At 37.0% G+C, this 22,495-nt stretch overlaps 1 protein-coding gene and 1 long non-coding RNA gene across 2 annotated transcripts in view; one reads left to right on the forward strand and one right to left on the reverse strand.

Annotated features, from left to right (window-relative positions):
* Nucleotides 1-22,495, forward strand: part of LOC132098636 (myelin-associated glycoprotein-like) — an 82,276-nt gene that overhangs the window by 58,539 nt on the left and 1,242 nt on the right. The window lies entirely within an intron of this gene.
* On the reverse strand, nucleotides 48-21,113 carry LOC132098637 (uncharacterized). The gene is made up of 3 exons (XR_009422955.1): nucleotides 21,011-21,113; nucleotides 7,362-7,436; nucleotides 48-117 (listed from the first exon to the last, which is right to left on the reverse strand). It is a non-coding gene; the product is annotated as an uncharacterized LOC132098637 (long non-coding RNA).

The following is a 22,495-nucleotide window of genomic DNA, read 5'->3' on the forward strand; positions in this document are numbered from 1 at the left end:
TGATGTGTGTGGAAGAAAAGTGTTTTATTTAATTGTTTTATTAAATGACTTACAGATTGTGTCTCTTCCAATTCCACTCCCAGAGTCATCAGACTTCCTTCGAAAAACTCTCTGCGTCTTTAATAGACAACACATGGGGGGAAAAAGAGAAATCTGGAATAAAATTCACATATTTGACATTGACATTGTGTCTGTATAGTTCTGTATAGTTTAGGGTAACCATATCATAGTGTTTCAAAAAGAGGAAAAAAGGGGGCGGAGTTTGTGGGTGGGGCTGTGTCTAACAGTATACAGGTGCTTCTCAATAAATGAGAATGTCGTGGAGAAGTTCCTTTATTTAATGTAAAATTAAAATTATGTAATTAAAAATGTTTATCTTCTGAGCACAGTTTAAGATATTTTAGATTTAGTCCGAGAGCTCTCAGTCCCTCCATTGAAGCTGTGTGTATGGTCTACTGTCCATGTCCAGAAAGGTAAGAAAAACATCATCAAAGTAGTCCATGTGACATCAGAGGGTCAGTTAGAATTTTTTGAAGCATCGAAAATATATTTTGGTCCAAAAATAGCAAAAACTACGACTTTATTCAGCATTGTCTTCACTTCTGTGTCTGTTGTGAGAGAGTTCAAAACACAACAGTGTAGCGATATCCAGTTCGCGAAGGAATCATTTGATGTAACCGGATCTTTTTGAACCAGTTCACCAAATCGAACTGACGTTTCCAATACGCATTAATCCACAAATGACTTAAGCTGTTAACTTTTTTAATGTGGCTGACACTCCCTCTGAGTTCAAACAAACCAATATCCCGGAGTAATTCATTTACTCAAACAGTACACTGACTGAACTGCTGTGAAGAGAGAGATGAACACCGAGCCGAGCCAGATAATGAATGAAACAAATTTACTCGTTCACGAGTCAAGAACCGGTTGCATCGGTTTTCGAATCACCAGTAGTTCTTTCGGACAGTTCGATTCAATAAACCGGTTGAAGAAAACGGTTCACCGGTTCTTTTGCGCTCGACATAATGGCGTCATTGGCGATGACTGCAAACCTTCGGTTTACCTGGGCTCATAACATTAGCACAGAATCAGTCCAAATTAATCACCAAAAGAATCAGTTCGGTTCAGACGCTCTGTGTGTCGGTCTGCTTCACGCTGAATCACACATGCGCAGTATCATCAGCTTCTCGGTTCTCGAATCGGACGCGTCTGACAGAAACGGTTCTTGACTCGAGAACGAGTCAGTCTTTTGTTCATTATCTGGCTCGGCTCGGTGTTCATCTTCAGTTCTCTCTTCACAGCAGTTCAGTCAGTGTACTGTTTGAGTAAATGAATAACTCCGGGATATTGGTTTGTTTGAACTCAGAGGGAGTCAGCCACATTAAAAAAGTTAACAGCTTAAGTCATTTGTGGATTACTGCGTATTGGAGACGCGAACCGTTTAAAACGATGCAGTTCGATTTGGTGAACTGGTTCAAGAAGATCTGGTTACATCGAATGATTCGTTCGCGAATCGGATATCGCTACACTGTTGTGTTTTGAACTCTCTCACAACAGACACAGAAGAGAAGACAATGCTGAATAAAGTCATAGTTTTTGCTATTTTTGGACCAAAATGTATTTTCGATGCTTCAAAAAATTCTAACTGACCCTCTGATGTCACGAAGATGAACGGAGGTCTTACTGGTTTGGCACGACATGAGGGTGAGTTATTAATTAAATAATTTTGATTATTGGGTGAACTAACCCTTTAAGTCTTTGGTTCTTTTAATTGTGATGATTTTGGCTCACATTTAACAAAAACCTCAACAATCTCAACAAATTAGAATACTTCATAAAACCAATAAAAAAATATTTTTACTGAACTGTTGGCCTTCTGGAAAGTATGTTCATTTACAGTACATGTACTCAGTAATTGGTAGGGGCTCCTTTTGCTATAATTACTGCCTCAATTCAGTGTGGCATTGAGGAGATGAGTTAGTGGCACTGCTGAGGTGGTCTGGAAGCCCAGGTTTCTTTGACATTGGCCTTCAGCTCATATGCATTGTATGGTCTCTTGTTTCTCCTCTTCCTCTTGACAATAGCCCAAAGATTCTCTCTGGGGTTCAGGTCTGCTGAGGTTGCTGGCCAGTCAATCACACCAACACCATGGTCATTTAACCAACTTTTGGTGCTTTTGGCAGTGGACAGGTGCCAAATCCTGCTGAAAAAATGAAATCAGCATCTTCAAAAAGCTGGTCAGCAGAAAGAAGCATGAAGTGCTCAAACATTTCTTGGTAAATGGGTGCAGTGACTTTGGTTTTCAAAAAACACAATGGACCAACACCAGCAGCTCCCCAAATCATCACAGACTGTGGAAACTTAACACTGGACTTCAAGCAACTTGGGCTATGAGCTTCTCCACCCTTCCTCCAGACTCTAGGACCTTGGTTTCCAAATAAAATACAAAACTTGCTCTCATCTGAAAAGAGGACTTTGGACCACTGGGCAACAGTACAGTTCTTCTTCTCCTGAGCCCAGGTAAGACGCCTCTGACATTGTCTGTGGTTCAGCAAAGTCATTGACACGTCTGTGTGTGGTGGCTCTTGATGTCTTGACTCCAGCCTCAGTCCATTCCTTCACTAAAATTCTTGAATCAATTTTGCTTGACAATCCTCATAAGGATACAGTTCAATCAGGACCACTACCGTCAAGTATATTTATGACAATTATATTGCATACATTTAGTGTTGGCGGTATGGTTATGTTCTGGGCAATGCTCCACACACTTGTCCATGCAGCCATGATTAAACAGAGTGGGGAGAGCAGCAAGACAAACCCCCCTGGGGTACAGAACAGAACCATTATAAGCATACATAATTACAATTCACAATTACATGAGTTGTAAATGAATGTTATAGAGACTGCTTCCAATGAAGAGACTGTAAAGAAAGAACAAAGTTAGATTACAGGTTCAGTTGGTGGAGTTGGGGTTGGATGAGGGAGTTAATTGCAAGCAGTGATGTGATGGAAGAGACACTGAAATCGAAGTCGATCGAAATTCGATCTGAAATCGAAAGTGAAAGTAAACAGCGCTAACGCTCATTAAAAAAAACATTTAAATACACCGCATCGATGGACACTATCCCGGCTGAGCCCTGCCCACAGAGCTCCTCACAGACAGGCCGTGATATATCAAAACAGCTACAAGATTCAGCACCCAAGGACGGCTTTCTGGAAAACAGCCAGGGAAGCCAGGACAACACATCACAGCCACCAGAAACACCAGAGACACAGCCCATCTCACCAGACACATTATCCCTCTCTACAGCATCTCCACTTCTGTGCTTCTCACAGAAAATGGAGGAATTGGTGTATGCTGGTACTAAACTCTCTCACTCATTCGCTGCTAGCCCTCAGATATCAACAAAAAAAACGGCGGGCCCCCCAACCACCAAAGCCTGTGGCCCCTGCTCCTGTGAGGTCTCTCCGACCGCTGCCACAACACCAGGGCCCAAACCCTGTATCTGCTGAAGGTGAACCAAAAACAACTGATGGCAGCTCTCAGTGATATGTGTCGGGTCCCCGCTATAATAACAGCAACTTTCACAAATGCTTACAGAACAAGCGGAACCCAGTGTGCCTGTAGCTTTCTATATTTCAGTTTTATCACATGATAGAAAGTCTAAGGCCTTCTCAAGCCGAAGGGCAAACTCATCTAATCTGCGGCCTATTATGCATCAAACTAAGATTGATGTAAAGACACAAAGCACTGCCATCAAGCTAGCACTTTTAAACATTCGCTCACTAAAAAATAAATCATTTCTAATCAATGACTTTATAACCACAAACAATCTGGATATTATGTTTCTAAATGAAACATGGCTAGAAGACAGCTGCAGTGCAACAGTCCTAAATGAAGCAGTCCCTCCTAACTACACTTACATGAGTGTCTGCAGGACTGTTAGGAGAGGTGGAGGTGTAGCTGCTCTATTTAAAGATGTCTATCAATGCAAGCAAGTGTAATTTGGTCAGTACTTGTCTTTTGAATATCTAAGGATTGTGCTGAAAGGTGCTCCATGCATTCTGTTTATTATTATTTACAGGCCTCCAAAACACTCTCCAGCCTTTGTTGAAGAGGTCACAGAAATTGTATCAATGATTTCCTCAGAGTGTGACTGTTTTGCTATTGCAGGGGATTTTAATATTCACATAGATAATGCAGAAAACAAAACTACAAAAGAAATGATAACGGTTCTAATCACTTTTGACCTGATTCAGCATGTGCATGTACCAACACACAAAGGTGGACACACTCTAGATTTAATCATCAGTAGGGGTCTAAACATTTCATCCATTGTTATTAAGGACGTAGTACTATCTGATCACCTCTGTATTTTCTTTGATATATTGATCTCTGCTACAACTGAATCTAGATCTGTTTCTGTCAGAAGGAGATGCATTAACGAGAACACAAGTGTACTATTTATGGAGGCTATATCTTTAACACCAAGCATTTCTGCATCTCTGTTGATATTCTCCTTGATTCCTTTAACTCAAAAGTTAAGAATGTTATTGATGATATTGCTCCAATAACAGTCAGTAAGAAAACAAACAGACAGAAATCAGTTTGGAGAAGATCGACAGCAGTTCAGACTATGAAAAGACAATGCAGAAAAACCGAGTTGATGTGGCGGAAGACGAAACTTGAAATTCACTATAGCATCTATAAAGACAGCCTTCATGCTTTTAATGTGAAACTAGCCACAGCTAGACAGAATTTCTTCTCAAACCTTATAAACAGTAACTTAAAAATACACTCGTACTCTTTTTGCCACTTTTGAGAGACTGACAAACCCCCAAGTCAGATTCCCAGTGAAATGCTATCAGACAGCAAATGCAATGAGTTTGCTTACATCTTTTCTGAGAAGATCATTAATATCAGGAAGGCGATTAGCACATCCTCAAGTAATGCAGAGGTCAGACAGATTCGGCCACAATATCAAAAAGATACTATGTCTATTTTTGAAGCAATTGATAGCAAAATTCTGGAAGACATAGTGCAGCACCTAAAATCATCAACCTGCTGTCTTGACACACTTCCCACATCTTTTTTCAAAAGCGTGCTTAACTGCTTAGAAGCAGATCTTTTAGAAGTGGTGAACACCTCACTTCTCTCTGGGACATTTCCAAACTCCCTGAAAACTGCAGTTGTTAAGCCCCTCCTGAAAAAGAGCAATCTTGATAACACCATTTTGAGCAATTTTAGACCAATATCTAATCTTCCTTTTATAGGCAAAATTATAGAAAAGGTAGTTTTTAATCAAATGAACAAATACTGTTTCAGGTCATACTTAGAAGGGAGAGGCTAGTATGTGAGTCTAGGAGAGCATAAGTCTAAGTGGACGTCCATGACATGCGGAGTCCCACAAGGCTCAATTCTTGCACCGCTCTTGTTTAGCCTGTATATCCACTAAGTCAAATAATGAGAACCAAATTGCCGATCACAGCTATGCTGATGATACCCAGATTTACCTAGCCTTATCTTCAAATGACTAGAGCCCCATTGACTCCCTCTGCCAATGCATTGATTAAATTATTAGTTGGATGTGCCAGAACATTCTCCAGTTAAACAAGGAAAAAAACTGAAGTCATTGCATTTGGAAACAAAGATTAAGTTTTCAAGGTGAATGCATACCTTGACTCTAGGGGTCAAACAACTAAAAATCAAGTCAGGAATCTTGGTGTGATTCTGGAGACAAACCTTAGTTTCAGTAGTCATGTCAAAGCAGTAACTAAATCAGCATACTATCATTTAAAAAACATTGCAAGAATTAGATGTTTTGTTTCCAGTCAAGACTTGGAGAAACTTGTTCATGCCTTTATCACCAGCAGGGTGGACTATTGTAATGGGCTCCTCACCGGCCTTCCCAAAAAGACCATTAGACAGCTGCAGCTCATCCAGAACGCTGCTGCCAGGATTCTGACTAGAACCAGAAAATCTGAGCATATCACACCAATCCTCAGGTCCTTACACTGGCTTCCAGTTACATTTAGGATTGACTTTAAAGTACTTTTACTCGTATATAAGTCACTAAATGACCAAGGACTGAAATATATTGCAGATATGCTCACTGAATATAAACCTAACAGAGCTTTCAAATCATTAGGATCGAGTCAGTTAGAAATACCAAGGGTTCACACAAAACAAGGGGAGTCCTCCTTTAGTTACTATGCCGCCCGCAGTTGGAATCAGCTTCCAGAAGAGATCAGATGTGCTAAAACACTAGTCACATTTAAATCTAGACTTAAAACTCATCTGTTTAGCTGTGCATTTATTGAATGAGCACTGTGCAATTTCCGAACTGATTGCAATATATTTTCACTGTTTTCTTTTTATGTAAAATCATTTTTTAACTGTTTTTAAATTCATTTGAATTAAATGTTTTAAATATTTTAAAAGTTTTTAAAATTGCTTGTTTTATTTTTGTTATTATTTTTCATCATGATTATTTTACTTTCTTTTATGTAAAGCACTTTGAATTACCATTGTGTACGAAATGTGCTATATAAATAAACTTGCCTTGCCTTGCATCCTAAGCAGCTCCTGATGCGCCAAAATTATACAATATTAGAAAGTTTGAAGAAGTGGACACGAAAGTCACTGCAGCGAAACACGTTGTGGGACCACGCAGCAATGGTCAGAGAAAACAGACGAATCCTGGACATTTTGCAGATTAAGAAATCTCCGCCTGACGCAATTTTGTAGGTCCAAAAAGAGGACATGTCCGGGGAAAAGAGGACATATAGTCACCATATAGTCACCCTCTAGTATGGTGAAGGAATAAACATAACGCATATAAATAAAGTAAACATTTGACACAGTCTCACAAATAAATAGGCCTATCTGCTCTTTTGGAATTCGAAAAAAAATATTGGTAAAACATCACTTTTTTCTGACAAGTTTCAAGATTTCTACCCAGTTAAGGCTTCAAGTCAGCATGAAATGAAAATTCAATTCTATTAAAAAATATATATTCTCTAAATATTATTCTGAACTTTTTAACTTGGATTCAAGTTTACAAGCAGCAATGTTATAAATTTGCTCTTTTAATGCCGGAGTTTTGGACATTCAGCATTAATGAATAAAGAATTGTGCTTAGAATATCGTTCACAACATTGTGGACGTTCGGCATTTATGAATGCCATTCAGATATTTCAAGCTTACACAATTGTGGACATTTGGCATTTGAGTAAAGAATTTGATATTCAGAACTGTAAATTTTCAACGTTATGGATGTTCAGCATTTACAAATAAAGTTTCTATTTAAAAAAAAATTGTTATTAAAATCACTATTTCCATATCTAAGCAGATAAAATACCAGTCTGGTGTCCTCTGGTGGTGAGTGTTTCTTGTTGTAATCACAGGAACTGATGTGCAGTTTCCATCTGCTCCACTAGAGACAGAAGCGACTTCACTTTCAGATCATTGACAACATGAAAACACTTTCAGTTTCAGTTCAGATATTACAGATGACAGCTCTGTGACAGACTCTTCATATTACAAAACAAAACACAATTATTTATTGCCTCTAAGATTATTCTGTCAAATGTCTAAATGTAAATGTTTACAGTATCACACTTACTGTACAGGAATAATTAAATGCTGTAGAAGTGAGCTGCTCGTATTGCTGACTTTAGACACAGACACCTTACAAACAGACAGCAGTGTCCCGCTGAAATCTCTCCTGCTTTCAGCTTCTGTCAGTATCTTGGGCAAGAAAACCTTCCTTATTTGAAGTAAACTGTTAAACTGAATTCAGAACATGAGAAATATTACCGAAACACAATATTGAGATACAGTATAATATCTCAAAGAAGTAAGAAATGCAAAAGATGAGAAAAAGAAAAAAGCATGTTTCCTGCACATAGTGTTCTTGGATTTAGCTTTTAATGTGATTCAACAAGTATTACTGAATATGGAGAATTATTATCAACATGAACACTGGATCTGACATGATTTGTTTCCATCAGATATAAAGAAATGTGTTGAATATTCAGTAAGCTTCAGACTGATTTGCATATTTCTCAGCCTGGCTACTGTTACTGAGTTCTGTCTAAAGGAGAAGTGGTGAATCTCTAATATGAGCTAAATTGTGTCGTTTTCACACACAGTTCTCCCTCCGTTCAGTGTAGAAGCGTCAGCTTGAGCTCTGTCTTCAACTCTCTTCTCTGGTAAGACATTTACACACAACACACTCAAACTCACACTTACTCCTGTAGCTTTCAGATTCTGAAACGTTAAGGTTTGAAACATGTTCAAGATAAGAATGACCTGTTTTTAAAATCTTTAGCATTGTTCTGTATGTAAATATCTATAAATAAAAAAATCTAAAACTTAATTCTAGAAATAATGAGATTATACCAACAAGAGCTGTAAATTCATACGCAATAAAATATTTTTTCATCCTATCAATCAACAATGACCCTCACACACCTGTAGATGATCGATAGGTGCATAGGATAAACAATCAAAAACAGCTCCTACATTTCAGCTTTTTTCCTTCTATAAAATGTCTTCATTTGCTGTTTATTCTGCTGTAAGGTGAATGTAAATGATGGAAACATTGGTGACGTTCCTCCTCACTGGATCTCTGATACAAGGTCTCATTCTTAGATTATTCCTCTGTTTAACAAGATTAATTATTATTATGAAAGCACTTTCATGACCTTCATGAGATAAAGAGCAATAAGTTCTGCAGAAGTGTGTTCTGCTTGTATCCTCTGATCGTTTACTTCCTTCGATCTGTTTGTCTTTGTTTTAGGTGTTTTGTGTGGCGCTAATATCAATCTGCCGAATAAAGTAGAAGCTCAGAAAGGATCCTGTGTTTTCATCCCCTGCACATTTGATATTGAACAACAATATGAAGCTGACCTCACTGACAGAGCAAAGAGAATGTGGTATAAAGATGGAAACCCTCGTGTTATAATGTTTGACTCCAGCAGCCCCAACACTGGACGGTTAAAAGGAGAAATATTTGGCACTGCTACACAGAAAAACTGCACCACACGCTTCGATAATGTTGATCAGAGTCATAATGGGTCATATTTCTTCAGAATCGAAACCAGTGGTAAACTGAAATATAGCTACACAGAACAATACTCTCAAGTTCAAATTGTCGTCTCAGGTGAGTGTCATATTGTTCATGCTGCTTCTATAGTGTGACTGGACATGAAAAAGCAATCTACTACTGTACAATATATACCTTCATCACTGTATATGATAATCAACATTATCTTGTAATATCTCTGTCTGTTTCAGGATCTCCACCCAAACCTACACTGAGCATCTTTCCGGATCAGCAGGAGATGATTGAGGGAAGTTCAGTGAGTCTGCGCTGCTCTACTAAGATCTTCTGTCCGTCTCGTCCATCATCTCTCACATGGAGCTCGTCTCTCATCGAGAGCGTCACAGGACGACAGTATCAGAGCCAAACTGAGATCATCTCTGATCTGAACTTCACTGTTTCTCACCGTCATCACAGAGTCACTTTCACCTGCACTGCAACACACCAGATACAGAAGCAGAACACAACACAAGAGTCTCGTCTGCTACACGTTCAGTGTAAGACAGGAGTTATTTCAATCTGTGCTGAATGATCATCTATAATTAATGCTGTAAATTATAAAGTAATCACCTGAATGATTTTCTCCTCCACTAGATGCTCCTAAAAACACATCGGTGGAGATAAATCCAGCTGGTTTAGTTCTGGAGGGTCGTTCAGTGACTCTGATCTGCAGCAGTGATGCAAACCCAGCAGTGAACTACACCTGGTACAGAGACACTGAGAGACCTCTGAATCCAGTTCAGACCGGACCAAACCTGACCATCAACAACACCGACCCGACACACAGCGGACGATACTACTGTACAGCTGAGAACAAACACGGCACACAGAACTCATCAGTGCTGCTGGACGTCCAGTGTGAGTGTTACGAGTCTTTACTAGGGGTTGACTTCTGATTTTTTAAAGTTGACTTTTCTTTGATTAAAGTCGAGTCGAAATCGACTAGTCGCTGATGACGTCATTAATGAACAAATAAGTCTGGAGCTGTGACAAACCCCTTGTTCACAGCTATGGCATGATGACACAGCGCTGCCCAGATGGCTATTGCTCATAACAGCTCATTTTTATCAGTTCTTTTGCCTTTGTGTCATTTTATTGCTCACTGCTTTCTGCTCGTTTTAGATAAGATATAAATATATAGCACAGTAAAGATTACATGTATATAAATGCATTATTGAGAGCGACTGCATGTGTGAATTAATGCTACACGGCAGCGTCTTTCTAGTAATAGTGACTCCCTTTCCCAATTGCGAAAGTGAAACTAAAAAGGATGTTCACAAGCATTAAAATGCAATTTCAATTCCAGCAGTTTGAGAGCGGTGCGGATCTCTGATGCATGCAAATTAGGCTGCATACAATATCTAGACTGTAATAAGTATGCACACTATAACAGGATGTGTAGTTACAACCATCTCTTAGCTCTGTATCATGCTTGAAGAAAATTTGAGTTTCTGTTTGGGCTTTGATTTGAGTATTGAGAGAGTAGCCTACTTTGTTTATGGTTGCAAAGTGAGTGCTCGGCCATTGTAAGTCTGCAAGACCACAAGTGCACATGTGTGCATTACAGTGCATCAGCGCATTAGATTAGAACAGCAATTAACTTACCTGTACAATAAACTGTTTAGATTGTGCATTCTCCCATTTAATTTCAAGCATCCAGTAATATAATCAACACATTTCTTGTGGAGCTTTCGAAGTATACATTTATTTGTCATTTTAACTGTTTGTTAACGGAGTGTAAATGTGAAAGTCCTTCAAAGATTTATTATCCTGTTGCGCCCTCTATGGGACCAGCGACTAGTTGAAGTCAAGCTTAAACGGTTAGTTCACCCAAAAATAAAAATGTGTCCATCTTCTACTCATCCACGAAGCATCCTAGGTGTATGTGACCTTATTCTTTCAGAATAATTCAAATGGAGTTATATTAAAAATTGCCATTGCTCTTCCAAGCCTTTCAATGGGGTAAGTGGGTGTTTGTTGTCAGAAGTTTCAAATAAAGTGAGAAGTGAAGTGAGTCAGCAGAAGTGAGAAAGAAAGTGTTTATTACATTTGAAATTTGGGTATGTATCTTGCAAAAACCCATGGATTCGCTACAGGGGCCATTATTCACCCCCCAGAACCGTGTGAAGGGCGTTTTATTACAGATGCACGCACTTTATTTGACATCTTCTGAACTGTTGACAACAAACACTGGCTAACCCCCATTGAAAGGCTTGGAAGAGCCTTATAATTTAATATAACTCAGATTGGATTATTCTGAAAGAAGAAAGTTGCACACACCTAGGATGCTTCGAGAGTGAGTAGAAGATTGTCATGGCAGAGCATTGAAGTCGACAAGTCGATTAGTCTGTGCAACCCCTAGTCTTAACTCATTTTTCCACAATCATTAGAATATTAGACTTAAGCTTTTAGGCATTATATATCAAATATGAAATATAACACATGTAATATTATATATATTAAAACAGCAATAATTATGCAGTGTTAATGTGAACTCCTTCAGTATTATTTGAAAAGCATGTTTTTTTTCACTATACATTTCCCACAATTCCATTAGTGTTATTTCATATTGTTAACGACTTAATTATTATTATTTTTTATGTGTAAAAAATTAACCATATATATTGGAATGGCCTGAAGCATTTTCTCCTCCACTAGATGCTCCTAAAAACACATCGGTGGAGATAAATCCAGCTGGTTTAGTTCTGGAGGGTCGTTCAGTGACTCTGATCTGCAGCAGTGATGCAAACCCAGCAGTGAACTACACCTGGTACAGAGACACCGAGAGACCTCTGAATCCAGTTCAGACCGGACCAAACCTGACCATCAACAACACCGACCCGACACACAGCGGACGATACTACTGTACAGCTGAGAACAAACACGGCACACAGAACTCATCAGTGCTGCTGGACGTCCAGTGTGAGTGCTACGAGTCTTTACTAGGGGTTGACTTCTGATTTTTTAAAGTTGACTTTTCTTTGATTAAAGTCGAGTCGAAATCGACTAGTCGCTGATGACGTCATTAATGAACAAATAAGTCTGGAGCTGTGACAAACCCCTTGTTCACAGCTATGGCATGATGACACAGCGCTGCCCAGATGGCTATTGCTCATAACAGCTCATTTTTATCAGTTCTTTTGCCTTTGTGTCATTTTATTGCTCACTGCTTTCTGCTTGTTTTAGATAAGATATAAATATATAGCACAGTAAAGATTACATGTATATAAATGCATTATTGAGAGCGACTGCATGTGTGAATTAATGCTACACGGCAGCGTCTTTCTAGTAATAGTGACTCCCTTTCCCAATTGCGAAAGTGAAACTAAAAAGGATGTTCACAAGCATTAAAACGCAATTTCAATTCCAGCAGTTTGAGAGCGGTGCGGATCTCTGATGCATGCAAATTAGGCTGCATACAATATCTAGACTGTAATAAGTATGCACACTATAACAGGATGTGTAGTTACAACCATCTCTTAGCTCTGTATCATGCTTGAAGAAAATTTGAGTTTCTGTTTGGGCTTTGATTTGAGTATTGAGAGAGTAGCCTACTTTGATTATGGTTGCAAAGTGAGTGCTCGGCCATTGTAAGTCTGCAAGACCACAAGTGCACATGTGTGCATTACAGTGCATCAGCGCATTAGATTAGAACAGCGATTAACTTACCTGTACAATAAACTGTTTAGATTGTGCATTCTCCCATTTAATTTCAAGCATCCAGTAATATAATCAACACATTTCTTGTGGAGCTTTCGAAGTATACATTTATTTGTCATTTTAACTGTTTGTTAACGGAGTGTAAATGTGAAAGTCCTTCAAAGATTTATTATCCTGTTGCGCCCTCTATGGGACCAGCGACTAGTTGAAGTCAAGCTTAAACGGTTAGTTCACCCAAAAATAAAAATTTGTCAATCTTCTACTCATCCTCGAAGCATCCTAGGTGTATGTGACCTTATTCTTTCAGAATAATTCAAATGGAGTTATATTAAAAATTGCCATTGCTCTTCCAAGCCTTTCAATGGGGTAAGTGGGTGTTTGTTGTCAGAAGTTTCAAATAAAGTGAGAAGTGAAGTGAGTCAGCAGAAGTGAGAAAGAAAGTGTTTATTACATTTGAAATCTGGGTATGTATCTTGCAAAAACCCATGGATTCGCTACAGGGGCCATTATTCACCCCCCAGAACCGTGTGAAGGGCGTTTTATTACAGATGCACGCACTTTATTTGACATCTTCTGAACTGTTGACAACAAACACTGGCTAACCCCCATTGAAAGGCTTGGAAGAATCTTATAATTTAATATAACTCAGATTGGATTATTCTGAAAGAAGAAAGTTGCACACACCTAGGATGCTTCGAGAGTGAGTAGAAGATTGTCATGGCAGAGCATTGAAGTCGACAAGTCGATTAGTCTGTGCAACCCCTAGTCTTAACTCATTTTTCCACAATCATTAGAATATTAGACTTAAGCTTTTAGGCATTATATATCAAATATGAAATATAACACATGTAATATTATATATATTAAAACAGCAATAATTATGCAGTGTTAATGTGAACTCCTTCAGTATTATTTGAAAAGCATGTTTTTTTTCACTATACATTTCGCACAATTCCATTAGTGTTATTTCATATTGTTAAAGACTTAATTATTATTATTTTTTATGTGTAAAAAATTAACCATATATATTGGAATGGCCTGAAGCATTTTCTTCTCCACTAGATGCTCCTACAAACACATCTGTGAGGATAAATCCAGCTGGTTTAGTTCTGGAGGGTCATTCAGTGACTCTGATCTGCAGCAGTGATGCAAACCCAGCAGTGAACTACACCTGGTACAGAGACACTGAGAGACCTCTGAATCCAGTTCAGACCGGACCAAACCTGACCATCAACAACACCGACCCGACACACAGCGGACGATACTACTGTACAGCTGAGAACAAACACGGCACACAGAACTCATCAGTGATGCTGGACGTCCAGTGTGAGTGTTAAAGTGGACATCGGATGCAAAATTCCCTTTTACATGGTGTTTGCATTTAAATCTATCTTAGCAGTGTGAGGAAACAACCACCCTACAATGATAAAAATCCTTTCTTTTATCCCCAAAAAACATAAACAGTCTCAATTATGAAGCTGTTTTGATTTTCTGATCAGTATGACATCATATTGCTCAAGCCCCGCCCACGATCGCTGACAGACTGTCCCATATTATCATATTTCTGCCCTCAGCCAGTTCTACGCTGTCTGCAATTTTCTCCACAATCAAGAAGCTGTAGAGATAGAAATGTACGGTGCCCGTAAGTTGACTTGTTCGGTTTACTTAGTTTTGTCGTGGCCACGAAATAACTCATGGGAACGTGATATTATTTTGTGGGAACGTCATATTAACTTGTGGGAACGTCATGTTATGTCGTAGCCTCGAGATGCTATGTTGAGGGAACGACATGTTTTTCTCGTAGCCACGAGTTTAATGCGTAAACAAACCTGCGTGACCATAGCAACCTGGGATTATCAGAGATGGATTCATTCATATTTTATTTTGAATTAAGAAATTATTATATTATTTATCCATATAAAATTTATGCATTTACATTGACATTTTATGTTAATGTCGAGCATTTACAGTACGCTATTATTTACAAAAGTATTCAGAATGTTAAGTAAAGAGATCGAAATTGAAGCAAAAAAAAAAAAAGAATATAAACAAAAAAAAAACAATAATAATAGGCTAATAATAATAATAATGTACACATATTACGGGGGAAAGACTATCAGTTTATGGACTTACAAGACTGGATGGATAAAAAAAGTTTTTATATTTTATTATGCACTTTATGTAATATTTATTTATGATAAACTTCATTTGAATGCTGACAATCACATGTAATACAGCCCGTTAGCCAAAGCATTTAGTTAATATAATAATAACTTAATTCAAAATAAAATATGAATGAATCCATCTCTGATAATCCCAGGTTGCTATGGTCACGCAGGTTTGTTTACGCATTAAACTCGTGGCTACGAGAATAACATGTCGTTCCCTCAACATAGCATCTCGAGGCTACGACATAATATGACGTTCCCACAAAATAATATCACGTTCCCATGAGTTATTTCGTGGCCACGACAAAACTAAGTAAACCGAACAAGTCACCTTACGGGCATCGTAGTAATGTCTCGTAAGCAATGCAGGTGTTTTGTACCTGAAGGTAAAAGTGAACATAAGAGTTTTCATTTTCTCCAGACAGCAGATACACTGAGGACATGACTTTCCTATTATAAAAAACAAAAACAAAAAAAGTCATAATACTAAATACTTGTTACTCTTCTGGACGTCCAGTGACCCTGGAGCACAAAAGCAGTCTTAAGTCACTGGGGTATATTTGTAGCAATAGCCAAAAAACATTGTATGGATCAAAATCATAAATTTTTCTTTTATGCCAAAAATCATTAGAATATTAAGTAAAGATCATGTTCCATATTTTGTAAATTTCCTACCATAAATATATCAAAACTTAATTTTTCATTAGTAATACCCATTGCCAAGAACTTCATTTGGACAACTTTTCTCAATATTTAGATTTTTTGCACCCTCAGATTACAGATTTTCAAATAGTTGTATCTTGGCCAAATGTTGCCCGATCCTTATAAACCATACATCAATGGAAAGCTTATTTATCCAGCTTCAACTCTGAAAACTTTGAAAAACTGATACTAAAGACTGGCTTTGTGGTCCAGGATCACATTTGTAATCAGCTGAGAGTCCAGCGGAAGTACATGGTGATCTGCTGGACGTTCAGTGGGAGTCTAAAATAGAGAGGTTTAAACGTGCAGTGTTAAATCACTCATACATTGCACGTCTTTTTTGTCTTTTTTCAGATGCTCCAAAAAACACATCTTTGTCAGTGCTTCCCTCCAGCTCAGTGATGAGGGGCAAAAAAGTGACTCTGATCTGCAGCAGTGATGCAAACCCAGCAGTGAACTACACCTGGTACAGAGACACTGAGAGACCTCTGAATCCAGTTCAGACCGGACCAAACCTGACCATCAACAACACCGACCCGACACACAGCGGACGATACTACTGTACAGCTGAGAACAAACACGGCACACAGAAGTCATCAGTGCTGCTGGACGTCCAGTGTGAGTGTTACGAGTACTGTAGGGGTGCAGCCTAACGATTCACTCGATTTCTTGATGCATCGATTACAAACCCTGAAGATGCATTGATCTTGAAACATGATTTTTGAATTGAGAATGCGCGGTTTCTGACATTAATCAATTTAAAAGGCTAAGAATCAAATGAACTGCAATTTCTATAGTGATTCAGTGCTTTCAAAATATATAATCATTAAACTACTACAAGCACAAATTAATGGAGATGTTGAACAGTGTTCATGCCTCTCATCTCTCCTTCACGTGCTGCACTATTTACCACCTGTCACTGTCACAGGATTGAGCTCACACTCAGTTCCTCTTACTGACAGATATTTTGAGCAGCTGATGTGTGATCTCACTTTAGTACTCGTTTCCAGTAATGCTAAAGTGAAGCAGTTTTACTTTTCTGTAGTTTGTCAATGGTTCTCAGTCACACCGACGACTTGAGCAGTCCAAGGCTGTGCATTTATTGCATGAACAGAGCCAAAATTTATTTGTATAAAGCATTCGCACAGTTCCATTGAATGATAAATGTGTTTAACAATGTTGTTAAACTGAATGTACGAAGGAAACTGTTAAAATACCCACAGGATTAAAAACCACCTTGAAATAAGAGCGGGAGGTTTATTTGATAATCAGATTTATGAAAGTAGCGTCTGTTGCTGGGTCAACACAATTTGTTCTCTGTTAACAGTTACATTTTTGTTTTAAAACACATATTTAAATGAGTTTGAGAGATTGCATTGGTATCAAAATACGCCGTACCTCAGATAGCTATCATGGAATGTTATTGCAACAATATAACATTTTAAACACAAAGTGTTCTATTTGGACTACTTCCTGTGTGTAAAGGTCATTGCTGGTGCTGGTTGATCTGAGAGCTGCACTCTTTCTTATTAATTTTCTTAAAGTTAGCTCAATTTCTGACAATTTTCACACTTTTTCACACTTTTTCACACTTTAATAGTGTCTGTGGTGTTATGTTGATAACTTGCAGATGTGACATATAAATCAACATTTTAATATGTACATAATTATTAATATTTCCAAAATGTCCCCAGATCTTAAAATCATCATGACCTCTATTTCAGAAAGGTCTGGGTTTAGGCTGATTCGTCTGTGGTGTTCTGTATTTCCTGGTAACAACACAGACTCTATAGTAACTTGCAATATGAAGTCTGTGGTGATACTTCAAAATGTATCTAAAATTTCAGAGCTATTTTATCTTATAATTTAATGTTTTTAGACTGTACAATGTTTTAATCTTTTAGAATAAAAGGTACCATGTTTCCTTTCTCCTTTGACAGAAATAAGGGCCAAGGTGAACAATTAAACATTATTTTAAAAACTGAAATTTAAATTATCAGTGAAACTGAATCCTTAAAGTAACTTATTAATCATTACATAAAGTTGCATAACCCTGCTTAATTACCATAAACCTGACATAATTGGATTTCACCAATGTTTGATTGAAATTATTTAAAAATCAAAATGTTCTTATGCTTCTATTTTAATCGATATAGCATATTAAACTAATTTAAACCCTTTAACTGTCACCCCGTCCCGTATACTGGACGCCTACATTTACTTCACTATATTACAATGAAATCTAATCTAATCTTGACAAACTATATATCGTTGGAAAGGTCTAAGACTCCCAAATATATATTTTACCAATGTTTTTTTATTAAAAATTATGTAGGAAAAGTAATAGATCAATTTATGACAAGAGTTCCTTTGTTAAAAAAAAAGACTTCTTCGTTGCCTTTTTCTCCATCACATTTTTAGAAATCATCAGAAATTATATATCAACTGAAAACTTAAAATCTCAAAATTCATCCTTTAACACCCATTTTAAAATCAGACATTGCATTACCATGTAAATGGTACATCAATATCATGTTACAAAATGTTTTCATTCATGAATTATAAAAATGTAAGTTTGGAACGTGCACTATAAAGTCTATGTTAAAAAAATGTGAGTGTTAAATGCATAGCAATACATTTTATTAGAAAAAATGAATCATCAGAATCATCATTCGCCGATGGAGAGGAAAATTTAAATACTATAGTATTTTATTTAATGAAAATGAAATGAAGTTTTCTCACTGAAAGAGAAGTGATCTCGCGCTCAAAGACGTGCCAGATATCTGCAGCGAATCTGAATAAAAAGCAATGAAAATGAACTGATTTAACGTTAAGAAAATAAGAAATGAATACAATTTATTAATGATGCAGTGCTAATTGACATTATTACAGTACAGAAACAATTATATTTTCTACTTTATTCTGTGCAGAAAATTTAAATAATTTTTTGTAGTATATGAAACCATCCTAAAATTGCCATTAGGTGTGACAAAATGTTAGCCTATACTTAATTCCTTTTAAGCTCTTTAAAATCTTGGCTTACATAAATTTCTATATATGCCATGGCTTCATTAAACCAACATCTAACAAATGGATAAGGTTTTTTTTTTCTTGTAACCTATGATTCTCTAACCATTAAGGCAGCTGTTTAATTTGCCCCTTCACTAAGCATTAAAAAAAAATCCTGTGAATGCACTTAAATAATGCAAAATCAAATTGTTAAATAAATCAAATTTAACCGTATACCGTTTGAATCGAAATCCTATGAAATAATAGATTGTAAAATATGACTACATACTGTGCTTGTCTACATTTTTTTCTATTCGTTTAGATGCTCCTAAAAACACATGGGTGGAGATAAATCCAGCTGGTTTAGTTCTGGAGGGTCGTTCAGTGACTCTGATCTGCAGCAGTGATGCAAACCCAGCAGTGAACTACACCTGGTACAGAGAGACATGGTCTCAGTTTGAGCTCCTCCAGACTGGATATAATCACACCTACATTGTGACAAACCCTACACACGGTGCACAGTATGGCTGTAAAACTCAAAACCAGCATGGCCACTGCAATGCTACAATTCAGCTGGATGTTCAGTGAGAGTAAAAACACAGACCGCAAATTAATGTAATCTGATTAACTTAATCTGATCCCTGATAATAAAAAATAACAAAGAAAAGCTGTGAGATGGCTGTAGCACTGCGAAAAACAACTTGATTTACAGAAAATGCATTTGAGAAGAGAGAAGGAAATTTAGTTGCCCTTTTGTAAATGATTTTGTTACAGAGCAACATGTTAAAGTTACACTACAGCATTTTGAAATGCAAGGTTTCGATACACAACTGCACTTGAACCAGTGAAATTACAAGAAACTGATGGCAGCTCTTCTATAAAGCCAATGCAGTGATCAAACACTCGGGGTACGAGTCAATCTTATTTTCTGTGGCAACCGACAGCATTAGATGCAGCACATTAAAGGGATATTTCACCCAAACAATTAAAATCACCACATGATTTTCTCACCCTCAAGCTATCCTAGGTGTATATGACTTTCTTCTTTCAGACGAATAAAATCAGAGTCCAATCAGACTTCCAAGCTTTATAATGGCAGTCAATGGGTGTTATTTTTCAATAGTCCAAAAGGAGTCCAATTAAGTGTATCCATCCATCATAAAAAGTGCCTTACATGGCTCCGGGGGGTGAATAAAGGCCTCCTGTAGTGAAGCGATGTGTTTTTGTAAGAAAAATATACATTTTAAAAACTTTATACACAGTAATCTCTAGCTTCTGCTAACTGTCGTACGCACATTCACAATAACACCATTCCGGCGGATGACGTAGGACGTAGTGTAAGGTTTATTTTTAGGTGAATTACATCAATTAAGGACTTTTTATAACCGAGTACTACTGTAGACAGAAGAGTAAAATGAGTTCTTCAGCACAATAACGGCAGTGTGGTGTTTTGTAGACGGACCTTATAGTTGCTTAATCATTCTGGCTTATTCCTCTTTTCTACTTTAGCAAACCATTAACTCAAGGTTATGTTTTTGGTTTATTTTGTCACGAACACATTTGTAATCCATCTACAGAGAACCAAACTTAAATTTACAGAATAAATATGTTAATATAGCAACTTACTGAGATACTAATATATATTTTGTTGTTTCCTTATAATATACTGACAACCACCATAAAACACTGAATTATAAATTAAATTAATTAAATTAAATTAAATAAGATGATCCACTTCTAAAAACTGTATATTTAACAGTATTTTACTGTAAAATTACATGAAATGTCCTGTTAGATGTATTCTTTTTCACAGTAAGGGAACTTGCTGTTAACATATTTTACACTTTAGAGACCATCAAGATCTTCTGTATCATAACGATTATATTTTCTCTTTCAGTTGCACCCAATATCTCCAGCTCTTGCAGTCGAAGCAGTGTAACGGAGTGTGTCTGTGAGGCTCATGGGAATCCCTGTCCTACACTAGAGTGGCGTCTGTCTGGACGTGTGATCACTAACTCTACAGAAACCTCCATCAGTGAGGAGACGTTAGGAAGCACAGGAGTGAAGAGCGTCCTGAACATCCATCAGTCCCTCACAGACACGAACATCCTGCAGTGTTTCAGCACAAACAAATACAGCAGCGCCAGTCAACAGTTTCAGTTCGTCCCACCGCCACAAGACACACGTGAGAAACACAACAACAGCTTCAGCTGATCAACAAGAAAGATCACAAATGATGTCTTTATCCATGTGAAAAAGAAGTAGCTTAAAAACTGAAAAAAACTACTGTAGATAAATTATTATGTTCAGTATGTAATAATGGCAATGTCACATCTGAGATCTGCTGAACTATGAAAGACTAACCTCTGAGCAACAAAACACTGTTTTGCAGGTTTCCATCATCCGTCGGTGCTGCTCGGAGCTGCTGTCGGAGCCTCAGTGATGATGATCTCTTGCATCCTGACACTCTGCTATGAACGGTGGGAACAAAACATGATAATCACAAAACCGGTGTAATATATGATGAGATAAAGCTAAGCTATATATATATCATTTGGGATTTTCCTTAGTTGTCAGTTATAATCATCAAAATTAAAATTAAAAGAAATAAACATTTGAAATATATCAGTCTGTGTGTAATGAATGAATATAATATAAGTTTCAGTTTTTGAATGTAATTAGTGAAATAAATCAACTTTTTGATGATACTCTAATTATATGACCAGCACCTGTATGTATATATATATACTTTTTAAAACAAATAAAGTATAAATACTTTTTAAAACAAATAAATCTTAACTGAAATAAAATACTAATACTTTATACTTTAATACTTTATTAAACTAATAAAGATTACAAAAACACAACAAATTACTAAAACTAAAGTGAAATAGTATAAAATAAAATAATAATTTGTTTGTAATTTTGTGTATTTTTAGTTTTATTGCTATTTAGTACATTTAAAATATTTTCACCAGCACCCCCCATTATGGGACTCAAGTTGAAAGTGTTCTACCTAACTTAAAATTGTAACAGTTCCTTACTTCAGTGTGTTACAAACAAATTTTGGTGTCTTTGGAAAGAAGACCCTTTGGGCTTTACTTTTTTATCAACCAGAGTTGATAATGCTCGAAAATATTAGAAGTTATAGACACTGAAGTGACTTGATTTTTTTTTTACCAGAGTGAATTAGTTTTTTATTTGATATAAAAAAACATGAAATCAGTCCTGATGCAAACTAGAAAAGGAATGGGTTGAAAGTCACATGTCTCATGAGTTTCTATTTCAAATCTGAAGGAGATCGCATGAAAAATGAGATTCCTGCAAATATTTTTCTGAGACTGTGTCTAGTCCCCCACTCTCCCCCAAATATAATATAAAAATATTTACCAACTGTATTGAAGGGTTCTACAAACTATTTTATTCATTAAAGGGATACTTTATCCAAAAATGAAAATTTGATGTTTGGCTGTTTACCCCCAGGGCATCCAAGATGTAGGTGACTTTGTTTCTTCAGTAGAACACAAACAAAGATTTTTAACTCAAACCATTGCAGTCTGTCAGTCATATAATGAAAGTGAATGGGAATCACGGCTTTGAGAGTCAAAAAAACATACGCAAACACAGCCAAATTAAACACTGCAGCTTGTGATGATACATTGATGAGTAAAGACACAAAACGATCAGTCTGTGCAGGAAACTGAACAGTATTTATATAGTTTTTTTTTACCTCTGATACACCACAATTTCTGAACTGTCCTTGGCACGTTCTCAACAGCCAGGGCTTGATTCGTCTTCTACTTCTTCTTCTTCTTCTTCTTCTTCTTCTTCTTCTTCTTCTTCTTCTTC

The sequence above is a fragment of the Carassius carassius genome, chromosome 22, assembly GCF_963082965.1.
Source record: "Carassius carassius chromosome 22, fCarCar2.1, whole genome shotgun sequence".
In the NCBI taxonomy this organism is placed as follows: domain Eukaryota; kingdom Metazoa; phylum Chordata; class Actinopteri; order Cypriniformes; family Cyprinidae; genus Carassius; species Carassius carassius.